Consider the following 22,454-nt stretch of genomic DNA (forward strand, 5'->3'; position numbering starts at 1 on the left):
ATATAAACACAACTCCAAAACCAAATATGCAATCCGTCTAAAAATGCTTGTAATATTGAATACATGTGAGTTTTATCAGAATCAGGTATTTTGGTAAGGTTTACAAAAACAAAAATTAGGTTTTACTCATAGTGACAGTATAACTGCCACACTCAATATGACAGTTAATTAAACATAACTCCTAAAACACAAATGCAAAATGACTAATAATGCCTATAGAAAGGTATATTTGTGAATTTTACTGGAAAACAATATTTTGTAAGGTTTGTAAAGATACAAATTATTTTTAGTTTTTTACTCAATATGATGGTATAACTTTCATACTAAATATGAAAGTTATATAAACATAACTCCAAAACCAAACATGCTTTATGTCTAAAAATTCCTGTAATATTGTATCAATGTAGGTTTTACCAGAATCAGGTATTTTGGTAAAGTTTACAAATACAAAAAATAGGTTTTGCTCATAATGACAGTATAACTGCCACACTCAATATGACAGTTGTTTAAACATAACTTCTACCAAACATGATAAATGGCTAATTATGCCTGGAAAAATGTATCTTTGTGAGTTTTACTGGAAACATTTTTTTTTTTGTAAAGTTTATAAAGACACAAGTTATTTTATTTTTTTTACTCAATAGGATGGTATAACTGTCATACTAAATATAAAAGTTGTATAAACATAACTCCAAAACCAAACATGCATTATGTCTAAAAATGCCTGCAATATTGTATCTATGTGATTTTTACCAGAATCAGGTATTTTTGGTAAGGTTTACAAATACAAAAATAAGGTTTTACTCACTATGACAGTATACTGTCACATTCAATCTGACAGTTATTTAAACATACTGTAACTCCTAAACCACAATTACAAAATGGCTAATAATGCCTGGAAAAATGAATCTTTGTGAGTTTTTCTGGAATTTTTTTTTTTTAGTAAGGTTTGTAAAGAAACAAGTTTGTTTTTTTTACCTAATATGACAGTATAACTGTCATACTAAATATGAAAGTTAAATAAACATAACTTCAAAACCAAACTTGCAGTACGTCTAAAAATGCCTTTAGTATTGTATCTATGTGAGTTTTACCAGAATCAGGTATTTTATTAAGGTTTACATATACACAAATTAGGTTTTACTCATAATGACAGTATAACTGCCACATTTAATATGACAGTTATGTAAACATAACTCCTATATGCATGCAAAATGGTTAATAATGCCTGGAGAAATGTATATTTGTGATTTTTACTAGAAAAAAATATTTTGTAAGGTTTTGTAAAGTTAGTTTTTTTTTACTCAATATGATGGTATAACTGTCATACTAAATATGAAAGTTATATAAACATAATTCCAAAACCAAACTCCTAAACCAAACTTACAATCTGTCTTAAACTGCCTGTAATATTGAATCTATGTGAGTTTTACCAGAATCAGTTATTTTGGTAAGGTTTACAAATACAAAACTTGGGTTTTACTCATAATGACAGTATAACTGCAACATTTGATATGACAGTTATTTAAACATAACTCCTAATCCAAACATGATAAATGGCTAATAATGCCTGGATAAATGTATCATTGTAAGTTTTACTGGAAACAAATAATTTGTAAGGTTTATAAAAACACAAGTTAGTTTTTTTTATTTAATTTGATGGTATAACTGTCATTCTAAATATGAAAATTATATAAACATAACTCCAAAACCAAATATGCATTGTGTTTAAAAATGCCTGTAATATTGTATCTATGTGAGTTTTACCAGAATCAGGTATTTTGGTAATGTTGACAAACACAAAAATTAGGTTTTACTCATAACGACAGTATAACTGCCACATTGACTGCCACCAAACATGCATTAGGTCTAAAAATGCTTATAATTTTGTATCCATGTTAGTTTTACTCGAATCAGTTGTTTTTGTAAGGTTTACAACTACAAAATATTAGTTTTACTCATAATGACAGTATACTGTCACAATTAATCTGACAAAATGGCTAATAATGCCTTGAGGAATGTATCTTTGTGAGTTTTCCTGGAAACAATATTTTGTAAGGTTTGTAAAGACACAAGTTAGTTGTTTTTTTTACACAATTTAACAGTATAGCTGTCATACTATATATGAAAGTTATATAAACATAATTCCAAAACCAAATATATATGAGTTTTATCATAATTAGGTATTTTGGTATGGTTTACAAATACAAAAATTAGGTTTTACTCATAGTGACAGTATAACTGCCACACTCAATATGACAGTTAAATAAACATAACTCCTAAAACTCAAATGCAAAATGACTACTAATGCCTAGAGAAATGTATATTTGTGAATTTTACTGGAAAACAATATTTTGTAAGGTTTGTAAAGATACAAATTAGTTTTTTTTTACTCAATATGATGGTATAACTGTCATACTAAATATGAAAGTTATATAAACATAACTTCAAAACCAAACATGCTTTATGTCTAAAATTTCCTGTAATATTGTATCGATGTGGGTTTTACCAGAATCAGGTATTTTGGTAAGGTTGACAAATAAAAAAAATAGGTTTTCCTCATAATGACAGTATAACTGCCACACTCAATATGAAAGTTATTTAAACATAACTCCTAAACCAAACATGATAAATGACTAATTATGCCTGGAGAAATGTATCTTTTTGAGTTTTACTGGGAAAAAACAAATTGTAAGGTTTATAAAGACACAAAAAAAAATAGGTTTTCCTCATAATGAAAGTGTAACTGTCATACCAAATATGAAAGTTATATAAACATAACTCCAAAACTGAACAAGCATTATGTCTAAAAATGCCTAAAATATTGTATCTATGTGAGTTTTACAACAATCAGTTATTTTGGTAAGGTGTACAATTACATAAACTAGGGGTTTACTCATAATGACAGATAACTGCTACATACAATTTGACAGTTATTTAAACATAACTTCCTAATCACACATGCAAATAGGTAAATAAAGCCTAAAACAATGCATCCTTGTGAGTTTTCCTCGAAACATTTGCTATTTTAAGGCTTGCAAACACAAAAAGTAGTTTTTTACTCATCATGACAGTAATGTTCTTAAATCAAATCAAATCAAATCAACTTTATTTATAGAGCACATTTAAAATTTACCACAGGGGTAGCCAAAATCCTGAGATAATGCGAAATAAGCAATAAAAATGTTTTTCAACATAATTCCTACACCAAACATGCATCAATTCTAATAATGCCTGAGGACATGTATCTTTATTAGTTTTACTAGAAAAATTATCTTTTGTAAGTTTTGCAAAGAAGCAAATAAGTTTTTTTAATTCAATATGAAAGTATAACTGTCATACCAAATATGAAAGTTATATAAATATAACTCCAAAACTAAACATGCATTATGTCTAAAAATGCCTAAAATATTGTATCTATGTGAGTTTTACAAGAATCAGTTAATTTGGTAAGGTGTACAATTACATAAACTAGGTGTTTGCTCATAATGACAGATAACTGCTACATACAATTTGACAGTTATTTAAACTTAACTTCTAACCACACTCGCAAAAAAGGGTAATAAAGCCTAAAACAATGCATCCATGTCAGTTTTACTCGAAACATATGCTATTTTAAGGCTTGCAAACACAAAAAGTAGTTTTTTTACTCATGACAGTAATATTCTTAAAATCCTGAGATAATGCGAAATAAGCAATAAAAATGTTTTTCAACATAATTCCTACATCAAACATGCAACATGTCTAAAAATGCGTGAAGATATGTATGTTTGTTAGTTTTACTAGAAAAATTATATTTTGTAAGTTTTGCAAAGAGGCAAGTTAGTTTTTTTAATTCAATATGAAAGTTTAACTGTCATACCAAATATGAAATATATATAAAGATAACTCCAAGATTGAACATGCATTATGTCTAAAAATGCCTAAAATATTGTATCTATGTGAGTTTAACCAAAATCAGGTAATTTGGTAAGGTTTACAAATACAAAAAATGTTTTTTTTTCATAATGACAGTATAACTGCTACATTCAATTTGACTGTTATTTAAACATAACTTCCTAATCACACATGCAAATAAGTTAATAAAGCCTAAAACAATGCATCCTTGTGAGTTTTACTCGAAACATTTTCTATTTTAAGGCTTGCAAACACAAAAAGTCGTTTTTTACTCATTATGACAGTAAAGTTCATAAAATCCTGAGATAATGCGAAATAAGCAATAAAAATGTTTTTCAACATAATGCCTACATCAAACATGCAACATGTCTAATAATGCCTGAAGACATGTATCTTTGTTAGTTTTACTAGAAAAAATATATTTTGTAAGTTTTGCAAAGAGGCAAGTTAATTTTTTTAATGCAATATGACAGTATAACTGTCATACCAAATATGAAAGTTATATAAACAAAACTCCAAAACTAAACATGCATTATGTCTAAAAATGCCTAAAATATTGTATCTCTGTGAGTTTTACAAGAATCAGTTAATCTGGTAAGGTGTACAATTACATTAATTAGGGGTTTACTCATAATGACAGTTAACTGCTACATTCAATTTGACTGTTATTTAAACATAATTCCCTAACCACACATGCAAAATAGGTTGATAAAGCCTAAAACAATGCATCCTTGTGAGTTTTACTCGAAACATATGCAATTTTAAGGCTTGCAAACACAAAAAGTAGTTTTTTTCTCATTTTGACAGTAATGTTCTTAAAATCCTGAGATAATGCGAAATAAGCAATAAAAATGTTTTTTTACATAATTCCTACATCAAACATGCAACATGTCTAAAAATGCGTGAAGATATGTATGTTTGTTAGTTTTACTAGAAAATTATCTTTTGTAAGTTTTGCAAAGAGGCAAGTTATTTTTTTTTTACTCAATATGATGGTATAACTGTCATACTAAATATGAAAGTTGTATAAACATAACTCCAAAACCAAACATGCATTATGTCTAAAAATGCCTGCAATATTGTATCTATGTGATTTTTACCAGAATCAGGTATTTTTGGTAAGGTTTACAAATACAAAATTTAGGTTTTACTCACTATGACAGTATACTGTCACATTCAATCTGACAGTTAATTAAACATGACTCCTAAACCACAAATACAAAATGGCTAATAATGCCTGGAGAAATGTATCTTTGTGAGTTTTCCTGGAAAAAAAAAAAAATGTATAAGGATTGTAAAGACACAAGTTAGTTTTTTTACTTAATATGACAGTAAAACTGTCATACTAAATATGAAAGTTAAATAAACATAACTCCAAAACCAAACTTGCAATACGTCTAAAAATGCCTGGAATATCGAATCTATGTGAGTTTTACCAGAATCAGGTATTTTGGTAAGGTTTACAAATACCAAAATTGGGTTTTACTCATAATGACAGTATATCTGCCATATTCAAAATAACAGTTATTTAAACATAACTCCTAAACCAAACATGCTAAATAGCTAATAATGCCTGGAGAAATGTATCTTTGTGAGTTTTACTAGAAAAACATAATTTGTAAGGTTTGTAAAGACAAAAGTTATTTATTTTTTTTACTCAATATGATGGTATAACTCTCAAACTAAATATAAAAGTAATATAAACATCATTCCAAAACCAAACTCCTAAACCAAACTTGCAATCCGTCTTAAACTGCCTGGAATATTGAATCTATATGAGTTTTACCAGATTCGGGTATTTTGGTAAGGTTTACAAATACAAAACTTGGGTTTTACTCATAATGACAGTATAACTGCATTATTTGATACAACAGTTATTTAAACGTAACTCCTAAACCAAACATGATAAATAGCTAATAATGCCTGGAAAAATGTATACAAACATAACTCCAAAACCAAACATGCATTATGTCTAAAAATGCCTGTAATATTGTATCTATGTGAGTTTTACCAGAATCAGGAATTTTGGTAAGGTTTATAAATACAAAAATTAGGTTTTACTCATAATGACAGTATAATTGCCACCCTCAATATGACGGTTATGTTCACATAACTCCTAAACCACACATGCAAAATGGCTAATAATGCCTGGAGAAATGTATCTTTGTGAGTTTTACAGGGAAAAAAATATTTTGTAAGGTTTGATAAGACAGAAAATAGTTTTTTTTATTCAATATGTTTGTATAACTGTCATAATAAATGTAAAAGTTATATAAACATAACTCCAATATCAAACATGCAATCCGTCTAAAATGCCTGTAATATTGAATCTATGTGAGTTTTACTAGAATCAGGTATTTTTTTAAGGTTTACAAATACAAAAATTAGGTTTTACTCACTATGACAGTATACTGTCATATTCAATCTGACTGTTATCCATCCATCCATTTTCTACCGCTTATTCCCTTTGGGGTCGCGGGGGGCGCTGGAGCCTATCTCAGCTACAATCGGGCGGAAGGCGGGGTACACCCTGGACTATTTTTTGTATTTGTAAACCTTACCAAAATGCCTGGTTCTGGTAAAACTCATATAGATACAATTTTACAGGAATTTTTAGACATAAAACATGTTTGGTTTAGGAGTTATGTTTAAATAACTGTCAGATTGAATGTGACAGTATACTGTCATAGTGAGTTAAACCAATATTTTGTATTTGCAAACCTTACAAAAACAACTGATTCTAGTTAAACTCACATGAATACAATATTACAGGCATTTTTAGACATAATGCATGTTTAGTTTTGGAGTTATGTTTATAATTTGTTTACATTTAGTATGACAATTTTACTGTCATATTGAGTAAGAAAAAAATAATTTATGTCTTTACAAACCCATTCATCCATCTATTTTCTACCGCTTATTCCCTTTTTGGTTGCGGGGGGGCGCTGGAGCCTATCTCAGCTACAATCGGGCGGAAGGCAGGGTACACCCTGGACAAGTCGCCATCTCATCGCAGTCTTTACAAACCTTACAAAATTGTAAAACTTAAAAAGATACATTTCTCCAGGCATTATTAACCATTTTGCATGTGTGGTTTAGGAGTTATGTTTACATAACTGTCATATTGAATGTGGCAGTTATACTGTCATTATGAGTAAAACCTATTTTTTGTTTTTGTAAACCTTACCAAAATACCTGATTCTAGTAAAACGAACATAGATTCATTTGTTTTGGAGTTATGTTAATATAACTTTCATATTTAGTATGACAGTTTATCATCATATTGAGTAAAACATTTAACGTGTACCTTTATAAACCTTACAAATTCGTTTTTTCCAGTAAAACTCACAAAGATACATTTCTCCAGGCATTATTAATCATTTTGCATGTGTGGTATAGGAGTTATGTTTACATAACTGTCATATTAAACGTGGCAGATATACTGTCATTATGAGTAAAACCAAATGTGTGTATATTTAAACCTTACCAAAATACCTGATTCTGGTAAAACTCACATAGATACAATATTACAGGCATTTTTAGACGTATTGCAAGTTTGGTTTTGGAGTTATGTTTATTTAACTTTTATATTTAGTATGCCAGTTATACTGTCACAATAAGTAAAAAACTAACTTGTGTCTTTACAAACCTTACCATTTTTTATTTTTTTTTCCAGGAAAACTCACAAAGATCCATTGCTCCAGGCATTATTAGCCATTTTGCATTTGTGGTTTAGGTATTATGTTTAAATACCTGTCATGTTAAATGTGGCAGTTATATTGTCATTATGAGTAAAACGTATTTTTTTGTATTTGTAAACCTTACCAAAATACCTGATTCTGGTAAAATTCACATAGATACCATATTACAGGAATTTTTAGACATAAAACATGTTTGGTTTTGGAGTTATGTTTATATAACTTTCATATTTAGTATGACAGTTATACCATTATATTGAGTAAAAAAAAAAACGTGTCTTTATAAACCTTTTTTTTTTTTTTTGCAGCAAAACTCACAAATATACATTTCTCCAGGTATAATTAGCCATTCATCATGTTTGGTTTAGGAGTTATGTTTAAATAACTGTCATAATGAGTGTGGCAGTTATACTGTCATTATGAGTAAAACCTAGATTTTGTATTTGTAAACCTTATCAAAATACCTGATTCTGGTAAAAATCACATAGATACAATATTACAGGCATTTTTAGACATAATGCATGTTTGGTTTTGGAGTTATGTTTATCATCATAATTCCTACACCAAACATGCAACATGTCTAATAATGCGTGGATACATGTATCTTTGTTAGTTATACTAGAAAAAATATATTTTGTAAGTTTTACAAAGACTCAAGTTAGTTTTTTTAATCCAATATGACAGTATAACTGTCATACCAAATATGAAAGTTATATAAACATAACTCCAAAACTGAACAAGCATTATGTCTAAAAATGCCTAAAATATTGTATCTATGTGAGTTTTACAACAATCAGTTATTTTGGTAAGGTGTACAATTACATAAACTAGGGGTTTACTCATAATGACAGATAACTGCTACATACAATTTGACAGTTATTTAAACATAACTTCCTAATCACACATGCAAATAGGTAAATAAAGCCTAAAACAATGCATCCTTGTGAGTTTTCCTCGAAACATTTGCTATTTTAAGGCTTGCAAACACAAAAAGTAGTTTTTTACTCATCATGACAGTAATGTTCTTAAATCAAATCAAATCAAATCAACTTTATTTATAGAGCACATTTAAAATTTACCACAGGGGTAGCCAAAATCCTGAGATAATGCGAAATAAGCAATAAAAATGTTTTTCAACATAATTCCTACACCAAACATGCATCAATTCTAATAATGCCTGAGGACATGTATCTTTATTAGTTTTACTAGAAAAATTATCTTTTGTAAGTTTTGCAAAGAAGCAAATAAGTTTTTTTAATTCAATATGAAAGTATAACTGTCATACCAAATATGAAAGTTATATAAATATAACTCCAAAACTAAACATGCATTATGTCTAAAAATGCCTAAAATATTGTATCTATGTGAGTTTTACAAGAATCAGTTAATTTGGTAAGGTGTACAATTACATAAACTAGGTGTTTGCTCATAATGACAGATAACTGCTACATACAATTTGACAGTTATTTAAACTTAACTTCTAACCACACTCGCAAAAAAGGGTAATAAAGCCTAAAACAATGCATCCATGTCAGTTTTACTCGAAACATATGCTATTTTAAGGCTTGCAAACACAAAAAGTAGTTTTTTTACTCATGACAGTAATATTCTTAAAATCCTGAGATAATGCGAAATAAGCAATAAAAATGTTTTTCAACATAATTCCTACATCAAACATGCAACATGTCTAAAAATGCGTGAAGATATGTATGTTTGTTAGTTTTACTAGAAAAATTATATTTTGTAAGTTTTGCAAAGAGGCAAGTTAGTTTTTTTAATTCAATATGAAAGTTTAACTGTCATACCAAATATGAAATATATATAAAGATAACTCCAAGATTGAACATGCATTATGTCTAAAAATGCCTAAAATATTGTATCTATGTGAGTTTAACCAAAATCAGGTAATTTGGTAAGGTTTACAAATACAAAAAATGTTTTTTTTTCATAATGACAGTATAACTGCTACATTCAATTTGACTGTTATTTAAACATAACTTCCTAATCACACATGCAAATAAGTTAATAAAGCCTAAAACAATGCATCCTTGTGAGTTTTACTCGAAAAATTTTCTATTTTAAGGCTTGCAAACACAAAAAGTCGTTTTTTACTCATTATGACAGTAAAGTTCATAAAATCCTGAGATAATGCGAAATAAGCAATAAAAATGTTTTTCAACATAATGCCTACATCAAACATGCAACATGTCTAATAATGCCTGAAGACATGTATCTTTGTTAGTTTTACTAGAAAAAATATATTTTGTAAGTTTTGCAAAGAGGCAAGTTAATTTTTTTAATGCAATATGACAGTATAACTGTCATACCAAATATGAAAGTTATATAAACAAAACTCCAAAACTAAACATGCATTATGTCTAAAAATGCCTAAAATATTGTATCTCTGTGAGTTTTACAAGAATCAGTTAATCTGGTAAGGTGTACAATTACATTAATTAGGGGTTTACTCATAATGACAGTTAACTGCTACATTCAATTTGACTGTTATTTAAACATAATTCCCTAACCACACATGCAAAATAGGTTGATAAAGCCTAAAACAATGCATCCTTGTGAGTTTTACTCGAAACATATGCAATTTTAAGGCTTGCAAACACAAAAAGTAGTTTTTTTCTCATTTTGACAGTAATGTTCTTAAAATCCTGAGATAATGCGAAATAAGCAATAAAAATGTTTTTTTACATAATTCCTACATCAAACATGCAACATGTCTAAAAATGCGTGAAGATATGTATGTTTGTTAGTTTTACTAGAAAATTATCTTTTGTAAGTTTTGCAAAGAGGCAAGTTAGTTTTTTTAATTCAAAATGAAAGTGTAACTGTCATACCAAATATGAAAGTTATATAATCATAACTCCAAAACTAAACATGCATTATGTCTAAAAATGCCTAAAATATTGTATCTATGTGAGTTTTACAAGAATACGTTAATTTGGTAAGGTGTACAATTACATAAATTAGGGGTTTACTCATAATGACAGATAACTGCTACATTCAATTTGACAGTTATTTAAACATAACTTCCTAACCACACATGCAAAATAGGCTAAAAAAAAAGCCTAAAACAATGCATCCATGTAAGTTTTACTCGAAACATATGCTATTTTAAGGCTTGCAATCACAAAAAGTAGTTTTTTACTCATTATGACAGTAATGTTCTTAAAATCCTGAGATAATGCGAAATAAGCAATAAAAAAAGTTTTTCATCATAATTCCTGCACCAAACATGCAACATGTCTAATAATGCCTGGATACAAGTATCTTTGTTAGTTATACTAGAAAAAATATATTTTGTAAGTTTTACAAAGACACAAGTTAGTTTCTTTAATACAATATGACAGTATAACTGTCATACCAAATATGAGTTATATATAAACATAACTCCAAAACTGAACATGCATTATGTCCAAAAATGCCTGTAATATTGTATCTATGTGAGTTTTACCAGAATCAGGTAATTTTGTAAGGTTTACGAATACAAAAATTGTTGTTTTTTTTATAATGACAGTTAACTGCTACATTCAATTTGACTGTTATTTAAGCTTAACTCCCTAAACACACATGCAAAAAGGTTAAAAAAGCCTAAAATAATGCATCCTTGTGAGTTTTACTCGAAACATTTGCTATTTTAAGGCTTGCAAACACAAAAAGTACTTTTTTTTTTCATTATGACAGTAATGTTCTTAAAATCCTGATATAATGCGAAATAAGCAATTAAAAAAAAAATTAAACATAATTCCTACATTAAACATGCAACATGTCTAACAATGCCTGCAGACATGTATCTTTGTAAGTTTTACTAGAAAAATTATCTTTTGTAAGTTTTGCAAGGAGGCAATTTAGTTTTTTTAATTCAATATGACAGTATAACTGTCATACCAAATATGAACGTTATATAAACATAACTCCAAAACTAAACATGCATTATGTCTAAAAATGCCTAAAATATTGTATCTATGTGAGTTTTACAAGAATCAGTTAATTTGGTAAGGTGTACAATTACATAAATTAGGGGTTTACTCATAATGACAGATAACTGCTACTTTCAATTTGACAGTTATTTAAACATAACTTCCTAACCACACATGCAAAATAGGCTAATAAAGCCTAAAACAATGCATCCTTGTGAGGTTTACTCGAAACATATGCTATTTTAAGGCTTGCAAACACAAAAAGTAGTTTTTTACTCATTATGACAGTAATAAATGGCTAATTATGCCTGGAGAAATGTATCTTTGTGAGTTTTACTGGGAAAACATTTTTTTGTAAGGTTTATAAAGACACGTTATTATTTTTTTTATTCAACATGATAGTATAACTGTCATACTATATATAAAAGTTGTATAAACATAACTCCAAAACCAAACATGCATTATGTCTAAAAATGCCTGCAATATTGTATCTATGTGATTTTTACCAGAATCAGGTATTTTTGGTAAGGTTTACAAATACAAAAATTAGGTTTACTCACTATGACAGTATACTGTCACATTCAATCTGACAGTTATTTATACATACTGTAACTCCTCAACCACAATTACAAAATGGCTAATAATGCCAGGAAAAATGTATCTTTGTGAGTTTTCCTGGAAAATTTTTTTTTTATAAGGTTTGTAAAGAAACAAGTTAGTTTTTTCACTTAATATGACAGTATAACTGTCATACTAAATATGAAAGTTAAATAAACATTACTCCAAAACCAAACTTGCAATACGTCTAAAAATGCCTGTAATATTGAATCTATGTGAGTTTTACCAGAATCAGGTATTTTGGTAAGGTTTACAAATACAAAAATTGGGTTTTACTCAAAATGACAGTATAACTGCCATATTCAAAATAACAGTTATTTAAACATAACTCCTAAACCAAACATGCTAAATGGCTAATTATGCTTGGAGAAATGTATCTTTGTGAGTTCTACTAGAAACAAATATTTTGTAAGGTTTGTAATGAAATTATTATTATTTTTTTTTTTACTCAATATGATGGTATAACTGTCAAACTAAATATATTTAAAAAAAAAAGTCTCCTCTCTGAGCTGCCACGGTAGAGGAGTTTGGTGTCCCAATGATCCTAGGAGCCCCCTGGTAGGGTCTCCAAAGACAAACTGGTCCTAGGTGAGGGATCAGACAAAGAGCAGCTCGAAGACCTCCATGAATAATAAAAAGCAAGGACCCAGATTTCCCTCGCCCGGACGCGGGTCACCGGGGCCCCCCTCTGGAGCCAGGCACGATGGCGAGCGCCTGACATGGGGCCCGGCCGGGCACAGCCCGAAGAGGCAACGTGGGTCCCCCCTCCAATGGGCTCACCATCCATAGCAGGGGTCATAGAGGTCGGGTGCGATGTGAGCTGGGCGGCAGCCGAAGGCAGGGCACTTGGCGGTCCGATCCTCGGCTACAGAAGCTAGCTCTTGGGACGTGGAACGTCACCTCGCTGGGGGGGAAGGAGCCTGAGCTAGTGCGCGAAGTGGAGATGTTCCGGTTAGATATAGTCGGACTCACTTCGACGCACAGCAAGGGCTCTGGAACCAGTTCTCTCGAGAGGGGTTGGACTCTTTTCCACTCTGGCGTTGCCGGCAGTGAGAGGCGATGGGCTGGGGTGGCAATTCTTGTTTCCCCCCGGCTCAGAGCCTGTACGTTGGAGTTCAACCCGGTGGACGAGAGGGTAGCTTCCCTCCGCCTTCGGGTGGGGGAACGGGTCCTGACTGTGGTTTGCGCTTACGCGCCAAACCGCAGCTCAGAGTACCCACCCTTTTTGGATTCACTCGAGAGTGCTCCCCCGGGTGATTCCCTCGTGCTACTGGGGGACTTCAATGCTCATGTTGGCAACGACAGTGAAACCTGGAGAGGCGTGATTGGGAAGAATGGCTGCCCGGATCTGAACCCGAGCGGTGTTTTGTTATTGGACTTTTGTGCCCGTCACAGATTGTCCATAACGAACACCATGTTCAAACATAAGGGTGTCCATATGTGCACTTGGCACCAAGACACCCTAGGCCGCAGTTCCATGATCGTTGTGTCATCGGATTTGCGGCCTCATGTTTTGGACACTCGGGTGAAGAGAGGGGCTGAGCTTTCTACCGATCACCACCTGGTGGTGAGTTGGCTGCGATGGTGGGGGAGGATGCCGGACAGACCTGGCAGGCCCAAACGCATTGTGAGGGTTTGCTGGGAACGTCTGGCAGAGTCTCCTGTCAGAGAGAGTTTCAATTCCCACCTCCGGAAGAACTTTGAACATGTCACAAGGGAGGTGCTGGACATTGAGTCCGAATGGACCATGTTCCGCGCCTCTATTGTCGAGGCGGCTGATTGGAGCTGTGGCCGCAAGGTAGTTGGTGCTTGTCGTGGCGGTAATCCTAGAAACCGTTGGTGGACACCGGCGGTGAGGGATGCCATCAAGCTGAAGAAGGAGTCCTATCGGGTTCTTTTGGCTCATAGGACTCCTGAGGCAGCGGACAGGTACCGACAGGCCAAGCGGTGTGCGGCTTCAGCGGTCGCAGAGGCAAAAACTCGGACATGGGAGGAGTTCGGGGAAGCCATGGAAAACGACTTCCGGACGGCTTCGAAGCAATTCTGGACCACCATCCGCCGCCTCAGGAAGGGGAAGCAGTGCACTATCAACACCGTGTATGGCGAGGATGGTGTTCTGCTGACCTCGACTGCGGATGTTGTGGATCGGTGGAGAGAATACTTCGAAGACCTCCTCAATCCCACCAACACGTCTTCTTATGAGGAAGCAGTGCCTGGGGAGTCTGTGGTGGGCTCTCCTATTTCTGGGGCTGAGGTTGCTGAGGTAGTTAAAAAGCTCCTCGGTGGCAAGGCCCCAGGGGTAGATGAGATCCGCCCGGAGTTCCTTAAGGCTCTGGATGCTGTGGGGCTGTCTTGGTTGACAAGACTCTGCAGCATCGCGTGGACATCGGGGGCAGTACCTCTGGATTGGCGGACCGGGGTGGTGGTCCCTCTCTTTAAGAAGGGGAACCGGAGGGTGTGCTCTAACTATCGAGGGATCACACTCCTCAGCCTTCCCGGTAAGGTCTATTCAGGTGTACTGGAGAGGAGGCTACGCCGGATAGTCGAACCTCGGATTCAGGAGGAACAGTGTGGTTTTCGTCCTGGTTGTGGAACTGTGGACCAGCTCTATACTCTCGGCAGGGTCCTTGAGGGTGCATGGGAGTTTGCCCAACCAGTCTACATGTGTTTTGTGGACTTGGAGAAGGCATTCGACCGTGTCCCTCGGGAAGTCCTGTGGGGAGTGCTCAGAGAGTATGGGGTATCGGACTGTCTGATTGTGGCAGTCCGCTCTCTGTATGCTCAGTGCCAGAGCTTGGTCCGCATTGCCGGCAGTAAGTCGGACACGTTTCCAGTGAGGGTTGGACTCCGCCAAGGCTGCCCTTTGTCACCGATTCTGTTCATAACTTTTATGGACAGAATTTCTTGGCGCAGTCAAGGCGTTGAGGGGATTTGGTTTGGTGGCTGCAGGATTAGGGCTCTGCTTTTTGCAGATGATGTGGTCCTGTTGGCTTCATCTGGCCAGGATCTTCAGCTCTCACTGGATCGGTTCGCAGCCGAGTGTGAAGCGACTGGGATGAGATTCAGCACCTTCAAGTCCGAGTCTATGGTTCTCACTCGGAAAAGGGTGGAGTGCCATCTCCGGTCTTGCCCCAAGTGGAGGAGTTCAAGTACCTCGGAGTCTTGTTCACGAGTGAGGGAAGAGTGGATCGTGAGATCGACAGGCGGATCGGTGCGGCGTCTTCAGTAATGCGGACGCTGTATCGATCCGTTGTGGTGAAGAAGGAGCTGAGCCGGAAGGCAAAGCTCTCGATTTACCGGTCGATTTACCGGTCGATCTACGTTCCCATCCTCACCTATGGTCATGAGCTTTGGGTTATGACCGAAAGGACAAGATCACGGGTACAAGCGGCCGAAATGAGTTTCCTCCGCCGGGTGGCGGGGCTCTCCCTTAGAGATAGGGTGAGAAGCTCTGCCATCCGGGGGGAGCTCAAAGTAAAGCCGCTGCTCCTCCACATCGAGAGGAGCCAGATGAGGTGGTTCGGGCATCTGGTCAGGATGCCACCCGAACGCCTCCCTAGGGAGGTGTTTAGGGCACGTCCGACCGGTAGGAGGCCACGGGGAAGACCCAGGACACGTTGGGAAGACTATGTCTCCCGGCTGGCCTGGGAACGCCTCGGGATCCCCCGGGAGGAGCCGGACGAAGTGGCTGGGGAGAGGGAAGTCTGAGCTTCCCTGCTTAGGCTGCTGCCCCCGCGACCCGACCTCGGATAAGCGGAAGAAGGTGGATGGATGGATGGATAAATATAAAAGTAATATAAACATCATTCCAAAACCAAACTACTAAACCAAACTTGCAATCCGTCTTAAACTGCCTGTAATATTGAATCTATATGAGTTTTACCAGAATCAGGTATTTTGGTAAGGTTTACAAATACAAAACTTGGGTTTTACTCATAATGACAGTATAACTGCATTATTTGATATGACAGTTATTTAAACATAACTCCTAAACCAAACATGATAAATAGCTAATAATGCCTAGAAAAATGTATATAAACATAACTCCAAAAGCAAACATGCATTATGTCTAAAAATGCCTGTAATATTGTATCTATGTGAGTTTTACCAGGATCAGGAATTTTGGTAAGGTTTATAAATACAAAAATTAGGTTTTAATCATAATGACAGTATAACTGCCACCCTCAATATGACGGTTATGTTAACATAACTCCTAAACCACAAATGCAAAATGGCTAATAATGCCTGAAGAAATGTATCTTTGTGAGTTTTACAGGAAAAAAAATATTTTGTAAGGTTTGATAAGACACAAAATAGTTTTTTTTATTCAATATGTTTGTATAACTGTCATAATAACTGTAAAAGTTATATAAACATAACTCCAATACCAAACATGCAATCCGTCTAAAAATGCCTGTAATATTGAATCTATGTGAGTTTTACTAGAATCAGGTATTTTGTTAAGGTTTACAAATACAAAAATTAGGTTTTACTCACTATGACAGTATACTGTCACATTCAATCTGACTGTTATTTAAACACAAATTCTAAACCACGGATGCAAAATGGCTAATAATAACTGGAGAAATTTATTTTTGTGAATTTTAATGGAAAAAAAATATTTTGTAAGGTTTGTATAGACACAAGTTAGTTTTTTTTACTCAATATGATGGAAACATGCTTTATGTCTAAAAAAATCCTGTAATATTTTATCCATGTGAGTTTTATCAGAATAAGTTATTTTGGTAATTTTACAAATACAAAAAATAGGTTTTACTCATAATGACAGTATATCTGCCACACGCAATATGACAGTTATTTAAACATAACTCTAAACCAAACATGGTTAATGGCTAATAATGCCTGGAGAAATGTATCTTTGTGAGTTTAACTGGAAAACATTTTTTTTTAAGGTTTATAAAGACACAAGTTAGTTTTTTTTTTACTCAATATGACAGTATAACTGTAATTCTACATGTAAAACATATATAAACATAACTCCAAAACCAAACATGCATTATGTTTAAAAATGCCTGTAATTTTCTATCCATGCGAGTTTTACTAAAATCAATTGTTGTAGTAAGGTTTGCAATTACAAAATATTGGTTTTACTCACCATGATAGTATACCAAAATACATGTTTGTGGTAAAACTCACATAGATTCAATATTACAGGCATTTTTAGACGGATTGCATGTTTGGTTTTGAAGTTATGTTTATATATCTTTCAAATTTAGTAAGACAGTTATATCATCATATTGAGTAAAAAAAACTAACTTGTGTCCAAACAAACCTTACAAAATATTTTTTTTTCCAGTAAAACTCACAAAAATAAATTTCTCCAGGCAATATTAGCCATTTTGCATCCGTGGTTTAGATTTTATGTTTAAATAACAGTCAGATTGAATCTGACAGTATACTGTCATCGTGAGTAAAAACAAAATGTTGTATTTGCAAACCTTACAAAAACAAAAGATCCTACTAAAACTCACTTGGATACAATATTATAGGCATTTTAAGACATAATGCATGTTTGGTTTAGGAATTATGTTGAAAAATTATTTTATTGCTTTTTTCGCATTATATCAGGATTTTAAAAACATAACTGTCATATTGAGAAAAAAAACTAATTTTTGTAATTGCAAGCCTTAAAAAAGCATATGTTTTGAGTAAAACTCACAAGGATGCATTGTTTTAGGCTTTATTAGCCTTTTTGCATGTGTGGTTAGGAAGTTATGTTTAAATAACTGTCAAATTGATTAGAGAAGTTATACTGTCATTATGAGTAAAACCGAATTTTTGTATTTGTAAACCTTACCAAATTACCTGATTCTGGTAAAACTCACATAGATACAATATTTTAGGCATTTTTAAACATGGTGCATGTTTAGTTTTGGAATAATGTGACTTTCATATTTAGTATGAAAGTTATACAGTCATGTTGAATTAAAAAAACTAACTTGCAACTTTGCAAACCTTACAAAATATATTTTTCCTAGTAAAACTAACAAAGACACATGTCTACAGGCTTTATTAGAAATGTTGCATGTTTGGTTTAGGAATTATGTTGAAAAACATTTTTATTGCTTTTTCCGCATTATTCAAGGATTTTAAGAACAATTCTGTCATATTGAGTAAAAAACTACTTTTTGTAATTGCAAGCCTTAAGAAAGCATATGTTCGAGTAAAACTCACAAGGATGCATTGTTTTAGGCATTATTAGCATTTTTGCATGTGTGGTTTAGGAGTTATGTTTAAATAACTGTCATTTTGCGTGTGGCAGATATACTGTCATTATGAGTAAAACTTAATTTTTGTATTTGTGAACCTTACCAAAATACCTGATTGTAGTAAAACTCACATAGACACAATATTACAGGCATTCTAAGACATAATGCATGTTTGGTTTTGGAATTATGTTTATATAACTTTCATATTTAGTATGACAGTTATACTGTCATATTGAGAACAAAAAAAACTAACTTGTGTCTTTACAAACCTTACAACATTTATTTACCAGTAAAACTCACAAATATACATTTCTCTAGGCATTATTAGTCATTTTTTATGTGTGGTTTGGGAGTTATGTTTACATAACTGTCAGATTGAATGTGACAGTATACTGTCATAGTGAGTAAAACCAATATTTTGTATTTGCAAACCTTACAAAAACAACTTATTCTAGTAAAACTCACATGGATACAATTACCAAAATACCTGATTCTGGCAAGAATCACATAGATTCAATATTACAGGCAGTTTAAGACAGAGAGTTTGGTTTTGGAATTATGTTTATCTAACTTTCATATTTAGTATGACAGTTATACCATCATATTGAGTAAAAAAAACTAACTTTTGTCTTTACAAACCTTACAAAATATTTTTTTTCTAGCAAAACTCACAAAGATTCATTTCTCCAGGCATTATTAGCCATTTAGCATATTTGGTTTAGGAGTTATGTTTAAATAACTGTTATTATGAATATGGCAGTTATACTGTCATTATGAGTAAAACCCAATTTTTGTATTTGTAAACCTTACCAAAATAACTGATTCTGGTAAAACTCACATATATTCAATATCACAGGCATTTTTAGACGGATTGCAAATTTGGTTTTGGTGTTATATTTATTCAACTTTCATATATAATATGACAGTTATACTGTCATATTGAGTAAAAAAAAAAAGCTAACTTGTGTCTTTACAAACCTTACAAACTATTTTTTTCCTGTAAAACTTACAAAGATACATTTCTCCAGGCATTATTTGACATTTTGCTTGCATGGTTTAGGAGTTATGTTTAAATAACAGTCAGATTGAATGTGACAGTATACTGTTATAACAGTTTTTTACTCAATATGCCAGTAATGTTCTTAAAATCCTGAGATAATGCGAAAAAAGCAATACAAATGTTTTTCAACATAATTACTACACCAAACATGCAACATGTCTAATAATGCCTGAAGACATGTATCTTTGTTAGTTTTACTAGAAAATGTATCTTTTGTAAGTTTTGCAAAAACGCAAGTTAGTTTTTTTAATTCAATATAACAGTATTACTGTCAAACTAAATGTAAAAGTTATATAAACATAACTCCAAAAATGAACATGCATTATGTCTAAAAATGCCTAAAATATTGTATCTATGTGAGTTTTACCAGTATAAAGTAATTTGGTAAGGTTTAAAAATACAAAAATTGTGTTTTTCTCATAATGACAGTATAACTGCTATATTCAATTTGACAGTTATTTAAACATAACTTCCTAACCACACATGCAAATAGGCTAACAAAGCCTAAAACAATGCATCCTTGTGAGTTTTACTCGAAACATATGCTATTTTAAGGCTTGCAAACACAATACTCAGGTATTTTGGTAAGGTTGACAAATACAAAGAATAGGTTTTACTCATAATGACAGTATACTGCCACATTCAATATGACAATTATTTAAACATAACTCCAAAACCAAACATGCATTATGTCTTAAAATTCCTATAATTTTGTATCTACGTGAGTTTTACTAGAATCAGTTGTTTTTGTAAGGTTTACAAATACAAAATATTAGTTTTACTCATAATGAGAGTATACTGTCACAATCAATCTGACAAAATGGCTAATAATGCCTGGAGGAATGTATCTTTGTGAATTTTACTGGAACAAATATTTTGTAAGGTTTGTAAAGACACACGTTAGTTTTTTTTTTTACTTAATTTTACAGTATAGCTGTCATACTATATATGAAGGTTTTATAAACATAACTCCAAAACCAAACATGCAATCCGTCTAAAAATGTCTGTAATATTTATTATATGTAAGTTTTATCAGAATCAGGTATTTTGGTAAGGTTTACAAATCAAAAAATTAGGTTTTAGTGACAGTATAACTGCCACACTCAATATGACAGTTATTTAAACATAACTCCTAAAACACAAATTTAAAATGACTAATAATGCCTAGAGAAATGTAGATTTGTGAATTTTACTGGATAGCAATATTTTGTAAGGTTTGTAAAGATACAAATTAGTGTTTTAATACTCAATATGATGGTATAACTGTCATACTAAATATGAAAGTTATATAAACATAACTCCAAAACCAAACATGCTTTATGTCTAAAAATTCCTGTAATATTTTATCGGTGTGGGTTTTACCAGAATCAGGTATTTTGGTAAGGTTTACAAATACAAAAAATATGTTTTACTCATAATGACAGTATAACTGCCACACTCAATATGACAGTTATTTAAACATAACTCCTAAACCAAACATGTTAAATGGCTAATAATGCCTGGGGAAATGTATCTTTGTGAGTTTTCATGGAAAAAAAAAATAAAAAATTGTAAGGTTTGTAAAGACACAAGTTCGTTTTTTACTTAATATGACAGTATAACTGGCATACTAAATATAAAAGTTAAATAAACATAACTCCAAAACCAAACTTGCAATACGTCTAAAAATGCCTGTAATATTGTATCTATGTGAGTTTTACCAGAATCAGGTATTTTGGTAAGGTTTACATATACACACATTTGGTTTTACGCATACTGACAGTATAACTGCCACATTTATATGACAGTTATGTAAACATAACTCCTATACCAACCATGCAAAATGGTTAATGATGCCTGGAGAAATGTATCTTTGTGAGTTTTACTGGAAAAAACGAATTTGTAAGGTTTATAAAGATGCAAGTTACATTTGTTACTCAATATGATGATATAACTGTCATACTAAATATGAAACTTATATATTAACATAACTCCAAAACCAATTAATCTATTTTCGTTTTACTAGAATCAGGTATTTTGGTAAGGTTTACAAAAACAAAAAATAGGTTTTACTCATAATGACAGTATAACTGCCACATTCAATATGACAGTTATGTAAACATAACTCCTAAACCACACATGCAAAATGGTTAATAATGCCTGGAGAAATGTATATTTTTAAGTTTTACAGGAAAAAAAACACAATTTTGTAAGGTTTGTAAAGACTGCTGAGATAGGCTCCAGCGCCCCCCGCGACCCCAAATGGAATAAGCGGTAGAAAATGGATGGATGAATGGGTTTGTAAAGACACAAGTTATTTTTTTCTTACTCAATATGACAGTAAAACTGTCATACTAAATGTAAAAAAATTATAAACATAACTCCAAAACCAAACATGCATTATGTCTAAAAATGCCTGTAATATTGTATTCATGTTAGTTTAACTAGCATCAGTTGTTTTTGTAAGGTTTGCAAATGCAACATATTGGTTTAACTCACTATGACAGTATACTGTCACATTCAATCTGACAGTTATTTAAACATAACTCCTAAACCAAACATGTTTTATGTCTAAAAATTCCTGTAATATTGTATCTATATGAGTTTTACCAGAATCAGGTATTTTGGTAAGGTTTTACAAATACAAAAAATAGGTTTTACTCATAATGACAATATAACTGCCACACTCAACATGACAGTTATTTAAACATAATTCCTAAACCAAACATGATACATGGCTAATATTGCCTGGAGAAATGTATCTTTGTGATTTTTACTAGAACAAAATATTTTGTAAGGTTTGTAAAGAAAAAAGATAGTTTTTTTTTTTACTCAATATGATGGTATAACTGTCATACTAAATATGAAAGTTATATAAACATAATTCCAAAACCAAACTTCAAAACCAAACTTGCAATCTGTCTTAAACTGCCTGTAATATTGAATCTATGTGAGTTTTACCAGAATCATGTATTTTGGTAAGGTTTACAAATAAAAAACTTGGGTTTTACTCATAATGACAGTATAACTGCAACATTTG

The sequence above is a fragment of the Nerophis lumbriciformis genome, linkage group LG15 (assembly GCF_033978685.3).
Source record: "Nerophis lumbriciformis linkage group LG15, RoL_Nlum_v2.1, whole genome shotgun sequence".
Lineage (NCBI taxonomy): Eukaryota > Metazoa > Chordata > Actinopteri > Syngnathiformes > Syngnathidae > Nerophis > Nerophis lumbriciformis.